Source organism: Rhinolophus ferrumequinum, chromosome 26, assembly GCF_004115265.2.
Source record: "Rhinolophus ferrumequinum isolate MPI-CBG mRhiFer1 chromosome 26, mRhiFer1_v1.p, whole genome shotgun sequence".
NCBI lineage: Eukaryota > Metazoa > Chordata > Mammalia > Chiroptera > Rhinolophidae > Rhinolophus > Rhinolophus ferrumequinum.
In genome coordinates this window covers 1,551,756-1,558,892 of record NC_046309.1, presented here as the reverse complement: position 1 = coordinate 1,558,892, position 7,137 = coordinate 1,551,756, and positions in this window count along the sequence as shown.

Below are 7,137 nucleotides of genomic sequence, written 5' to 3'. Positions count from 1 at the left end.
TTTGTTGTGCTTTGTTTGGTGGAGGACGGATGACGGTGGGAGGTGCTGCAGTGGCCGGGAGGTCCTTTGTATCGGGTTGGACACGAATGCTCATCCCCGGGTCTTAACATGCCACCACCAAGAGGCTAAAGAACGTTGCCCCCCAGCTCGTCTGCGTCGATGGGCTTGGAAGTAGCTTTCCGGTTGCGTGCCAACGTGGTCATGTGGCATTGTGATTCAGCTACTAACAAAGACGTAGGTATAAAGCCTGTGGATACCTTAGGCAACCGCTCTATAAAGGAAGCAGTAAAACGTGTAATTAGGCAAATCAAATAAGACATGGCAACAAATTTCAACTATTTAGTCACATATCATTTCCCATTAATTTACTGTGGGTTTAAACGAGGTCTGTATTTTTATAATCCCTGTTAAAATAAAAACCACTGTAGAAGCATCGTTGGGTTTTAAACATTACTGGCTCACATCTCAGAGTGTTAAGACAGGCACGGCACCATCTTATCTGATGGGAGGGGACAGCCCTGGAAAACCCAGCGGTTGGGTCAACATCCCATTAATTTCAAGTTCATAGACCAGCGTCCAGAAGAATCATTTAATGTCAGGTGGCTCAGTCCCTTTAACTATTACGGCGGTTTTGCCCAAATCTGCTGTCATGTGACAACTAATCCATCGGTCACCTTTCTTTGTAGAAATAATCAATTCTAATCAGTAATTGCTTTTGGGCAATAGTTCAATTCTGCTGTCATCTTTTGGCTTCCAGCATCATAACATCATCTGAGCTGCTCTCAGGGCAATAATACATTTTACTATTATGGTCTGCAGGGCCAGACAGCATTCGTTCTTGGGCTTCAGCAGGTTAATGTGCGCTGCTTGTTTGCACGTTTTATCCGCGCCGTACAGAAACGAAAGGTGGGTACCAGTCTGTGTCTGCAGAATGTCCCACCTTGGAGTCTCTGGACACAAGTCGTCTTTCTTAGTTTTCAGATAGCTGTTTGGTGCCATGTACACACAACCTGGGATTCTTACAGCGATTTTGTTTTCTGGGGAAGGTGGGATAAGGTCTTTGGCTCGACACAGGAGATGGGTTAGGTGAGCAAAGCTGGTTTTAGGTCAGAGATCACCCGAGATCTTATGCAAAGAGCTTTCCAACCTGGGCCTGTATGTACGGGGCTCGGTCGTGCTGGGAGGGGAGGCGGCCAGTGTAAGCAGGTGTGCCGTGCCCTCCCCACGCTCATTGGCTTCCACGTCCTCCTAGAGCTGCTTGTTCCCCCTTCTCTGGTGCTGGTGTGCTCTACTAATGGGTCTGGGCTGTTACACCACTTAACGACGGGGTTTTCTCCTGTCTAATGTGGCCTTATAATTTCTCCAATTAGAGGTTTAAATATCTAGTATGTCTTATTTACTCAATAATACAACCCTTCAGAAGTCTAATTAAAATGAGGCATATCTGTTCCTGACTTAAGTTTCGGAAGTTTTGGGTGGGGCAGAGCTGTGTAAGGGATGATGGGTAATTATTGCCATTAGAACATTAGAGGTGGGTGTAAACCAGGTGTGACCCTCTCACCCTCTTTAGGGACTTTTAAAGTGGTGACAGTTTTCTTGAGTCTTTTTTACTCTCTCACTTAAGATGGGCTTTGTTTAAAAACAAAACGAAACAAACAAACAAAAAAAAAACACAAGGAATTTGCTCCTGGTGCAAAGGTTTCTAAGATATTTGTTATGAAGGTATAAAAATCCTATTAAAATATTTATAAATCTAAACAACCCCAGAAGCCACACACTCACTTAGGCCTTTCAGCCTTGTCTTTTGAAAGCCAGATAAATCATCATTCAGAGAGCAAAGATGAAAAGGGAAAACAAACACAGAGTGCTCAGAGGGCTGCCGTAAAGAAGACACGGGATGTGGTCCAGGCGCTGTTCTCAGCCTTGTCTCCAAGCCCTGCTGGGCCCACAGACATCCCAGGAATCCTCTGAGTTTCTGACTCATCAAAAATAAATAAATAAACAAACAACGTGTGTGATGTCATCTCTGGAGAGCATCATCGAAATTCAGAACATTAGAAGGAAATTGAGACACCGGTCCAACCCCTGATTTAATCGATGAGGAAACTAAGACTCATCTCAGGTGCCTTGCTCGCCGTGTCAAAGGGCTGAGCGTCAGCAGAGCCAGAGGGAGAACACACAGGTCTGACCCTCAGGCCAGAGCCTCCCCTCATGGTGGTCTCCTCCCACAGCATCCGAGTCCAGGCTCAAACCAGCCCTGGGGTTCAGGGGCCCACCAGCCCTGTTATTTTCTGGGGGCTGGAGACCCCAGGGGCAGCTTATCCACTGGTTCATTTATTTCACAAACAAGTCGACAACTGCTGTGCCAGGACCGTGCTGGTGCTGGTTTGTCCTTTGCTACAAACAGAGGCCCCAGGGCGTGGCCGCAGAGTGTGCGGCCCTGTGGTCTGAGAGCTGTGGCGAGAAATAATGGAGGGCGGTGAGGCCCGTGGGAGAGCCGGGAGCGGGGCTGAGCCCCGGGACAGGACGGGGAGGCCCGTGGGAGAGCCGGGAGCCGGGGCTGAGCCCCGGGACAGGACGGGGAGGCCCGTGGGAGAGCCGGGAGCGGGGCTGAGCCCCGGGACAGGACGGGGAGGCCCGTGGGAGAGCCGGGAGCCGGGGCTGAGCCCCGGGACAGGACGGGGAGGCCCGTGGGAGAGCTGGGAGCCGGGGCTGAGCCCCGGGACAGGGAGGCACAGCGTCTTCACTCTCTTCCGTACCCCAGAGGTTGACAGTCGTTCTTCCGCCGGGGGTGGAGGGGCACACCGAGCAGGTGGAGTCATTTGGGGGACCACATCCACCTGTGGCAGGGTTTCCAGCCCTGGGGCCTGGGTAGAGCCACGGGCTTTGCTGCTGCTTGGAGTTGTGGGGCAGCGTTTCCGCTTACAGTTTGCTCCCTGTGGGAGAAGCCTCCCCTGGGGTGGGGCAAGGCTGGCCCACCTCCTCGCTCGCCCTGCGGGGGGCCAAAGGCAGTCCACCTACCCGGTGCTGCCGGCCCTGAAACCCGGCTCCAGGGGCCCAGACCATCAGCTCTCGAGGCAGGGTCTCACTTCTTCTCAGTCACCTGAGGGCTCCTCTTCATGTCCTTCCTAGGTGTGTTTCAGACCTTCAAAACAGACGTAACACATCGTCTCGGGAGCAGCATGTGTGTGGTCCCACCACACTGTGGCAACTGGGACCCTGCTGACCGCCTTGCTGGGCAGCTGTCCGTCGGGTGGCAGGGAGGGCTCCTGGCTGTCCCCACGTGCGTGGCCCTCAGCCTTCCTCTGCCCCCAAAGGCTGGCGTCTGGCTTTTCCAGCTCACCCTGCTGCCTGCCCCTGCCCGGTGAGTGTGCTCAGGTGCTGACATTTCTGATCCCCAGTCGGGGAGGTTGTCCAGGGGGAGCCCTTTGATTGACAGCACTGCCAGGTGGGTACAAGGCGAAAGGGGGACTTTATAGCCAGAAGGAGGGACTGGTGACAGCACTTCGCCTCACTTATTCAATAGGGTGGCTATTTTGCTGCGCAGAGCTGTGCCAAGATGCAGGAGTCACAGTCCTTGGGGCCCTCTGCCTTCCCACGCTGACCTAGGTGGAGCCTCGAGCACGTGCCATCAAGGAGTCTGCCAGCACGGTCCGCGGTGGCAGCTGCCACCCCTCCTGGGGTCCGCAGCACTGGGCAGGGCTGAGGCACAGTGTGATGGGTAGAAATGCCGTGCACGGAGAGGTCCAATTACCCGGCCCGCCTGGCCCTGCCCCAGCCGGCGCCAAGCCCGGGGCTGCGGCTCCTCGCTCCCTCAGGAGCGGTGGGGTGACCAGCAGTGACTGAGGTCAGCTGCGTCCGGTGGAAGCCGGGTGTGTCCTGTGTTCTGGCATCACCGTCCTGTAGTCACTGTCTATGGCTGTGCAGCCAGGCCACTCCCCGTGTGGGGACCTGGGGGAGAGACGTAGTCGGAGTGTAATTCTCCAAGTACAGGCGGGAATTCCGTGAGTGGGACGGAAACCTGGGACTAAGCGTGGTGGATTTTGTTCTGTGTGATCTTTAATAAGGCACAGAAGGTGGCAATGCTTTTACGAAACAGTCCATCCAATATGGGTGACAAAGAAGCAGTTTTGTCGTTGAGATGAAGGTTTCCGGCTGCCTGGAAGGCGAATTTCCCCAGGATGACGGGCAGCTCTGTGCAGCTCCATCCAGGTGTCACGGGGACACCGGATAGGAACTGGCCCCTCTCAACCTGAGGGGTGTAGACCGAGCTGCAGATGGCAGCTCCCCACACCCCTTGTCCACTAGGACCTGGGCAGCAAGGACTCCCGTGGGCACAGCTTCTCCTCCAGGCCACTGAGAGGGGGACATCCCTTGAGACGTCTGATGCCTTTTCCTAACTGTGTGGTCACTTCTGAAAGGCCTGAAGCGTTTTAGCTTTGCTGGGACAGCTCATGGCATCCCTCCCTCTGGGCGCTCCAGTGACCTCTTGTGTTCACAGCCACCTTGGTCCCACTGACAACTGCTGGGCACCCCAGCCACCTCCCCCCAGGGGCCACAGTCAGAATTCCTCAGCGGTGCCATGGAGCTTACTGCCCGCTGGGGCTGGAGCTGGGTGGTGACAGCGGGGGCTTGGCCGCCCTGGGAAGCTGCTCCTGAGACAGCCGAGACGGAGACATACAGCATCATATGAGCGAGGGTGCCAGGGGCTCACAGACACCTCCCTTCTCCCTGGAAGATCATCCTTGGGTGAAGGGAAGCCAGGGATGACAGGGGCCTGGAGGCGGCATTGTAAGTGCCCTGGGGTTTGCGAGCGCCCTGTGAGCCGCCCCCCCCCCCCAAGAGTGTGACTTTTGGAAAAGTGCCGTTTGCCACTGGTGGGGGGCGTCGGGGTGGAGAGGCCGCTGGGTCCCAGCTATTGGGGTGGGGATGGGAACGGCCCCGTGTGCCCGCCCCAGCTGGGCTCGGGGCTCGGGCCTCCTGAAGCCCTGAGGAACTGATGGAAGGTTTTCTGGCAGCTCTGTTGAGATATTATAATTCCACCATGCAATTCACTCATTTAAAGTGTATGATTTGATGGTTTCTAGTATATTCAAATTTAGAGCATTTTGATGACCTGAAAAAATAATTCTTTTCGCTCTAACCCTCCTGCACCTTCACCCCCCCACCCCCTCCCCACCCTGGGCAGCAACTGATCTGATCTCTTCTGTGCAGAGTCCCTGCTCTGGACGTTTTGTGTGAGTGGCGTCGTGGAACATACGGCTTCTGGTGTCCGCCTCCTTTTGCTAGCGTCCCGTCTCAGGGTTCCTCCACATTGTAGCAAGCGTGGCGCGCGTCGTGTGGCCAGGTAACCCCCATTGTGTGGCTGGCGCCCGTTTGTCGCCTCTTCAGCTCTCGGTGGACGTTGGGTTCATCTCCCTTTCGGCTGCTGTGAGCTGTGCTGCCATGACCACTTGTGGCCATCTCTGCGTGGACCTGCGTGTCCAGTTCTCAGGTGTGCACCAGGAGACGCTCAGCTGGAACCCACAGGAGCCAGAGTGAGGGAGGCCAGAGGGCTGGCCGCAGCCGTGACCCTTGGTGCATTCCCCTTTGAAGGTGGACACTGACCATCTGGGTTCCTGACAGTCTGTGAGTTCTTCTCTCAATCCTTCTAATTCCTACAGATAATGATTACATAGGAAATTAGACACGAAGAAATCATATGTGGGCAATTAGTCCTGTATGTAATTTCTCCAATTCTAACAACTCCTACATTTGTCATTTTCGGAACTCACAGAAAGTCACTGTGGGAGGGGCGTGAGGTCACATCCTTGCTAGGACACGGAGCCCAGCACCGTAGCCGACTCTGTCCGTGCCCTCGTCCTCTCTGTTCCCCGTTGCACCCACACCCAGGGCGTCCCCCTGCCTGAACCTGGGACCCTCTGACAGGGGTCATTTGGAAGAGAAACCGCTCAACCCCGTTCCCTAGATGAGAGCCCCCTGGGGGGACAGAGCCCCAGGTGTCCCCTGTGGTGGCCTGCGCTATTGAGTATTGTTTGTTGCTTTGCTGGGGTCACCTCCCCAGAACTATTTGCTCTCCAGTCCTCATGTCAGGTGGAACCGGACTAAGACAACAGTCCTTTTAAATCCAAGCCACTGTCTTGGGGTGCTTGCGTTTGAATCGGCGCGGCACCGATTGTCCTGTCCTGTGGTTGTCCTGCTGCCTCCTGCCCGGCTGGGCCCCCTGAGTCTTCTCGCCATCTGTGGATGGATCAGTGGGGTCCCCTCCTCTGCCCTGGCTGGTGGCCTGGGGGCCAGGAGAGGGTCCGTTCTGCTTCTGAGCGGGGCACATGGGATGGTCACTTCTCTGGGCCGAGTTGTTTTCATGGTAAAGAGGGTCCCACGGGTCTGTGTGTGGGGGTCGTGCCTGAGGTGTGAGATGACACGCATAAGAGGTTGGACCGGAGACGCGAACTGCACACACCTGAGGCTGCTCTCACCGCCATCACCGCCATCCTGGTCGTACGGAGACCAGCTGGTTTGTGTCTGGTCGAAGCTTCTTGGCCCATGCACCAATACCACCAAAATTGTCCTTCGTCGTCCATGGTGGAGTGGGTTTTATTGAGTCAGTGGGGAGGGCTTCCAAGTGATGGGCGGGGGACAGCAAATTGTAGTTCAGGGAGTCTCGAAACGATGCTTCTGCAAACTCTGTTCTGTGAGCTGAACGGAGGGACCCCAGGCTTCCAACTAGAGTAACCTTGGTGGTTTGCTGAACTATTACCTCCAATAAAGGTTTAAAGTTCCCTGAACTGAGTTAGGAGAAAAACAAATTAGTGGATATAGTTCCCTTGATGGTAAGCTTGTATCTCTTGAGATTTTCATAAATGTCGGGCACCTGCTATGAAGTGCTATCTGTCGGCAAAAGTAAGTGAACCCGTAAAACAGAAGTATTAAGTGAGAACGTTTTCAAGAATAATTATGTCTGGTTCAGTGACATTTTTGTGTGGACATACGGGCTTATGGCTATGATTGTGGACCTAGGAACTTAGAAAGTCAAAGTTTCAAGGAAAAAACCGTTTTAATTTTTGTGATTGCACCAGATAGAGACTCGCTTCACGGTCATCTTAAGAAATGTCCCTGTCTTTGCAGAGAAAGTCT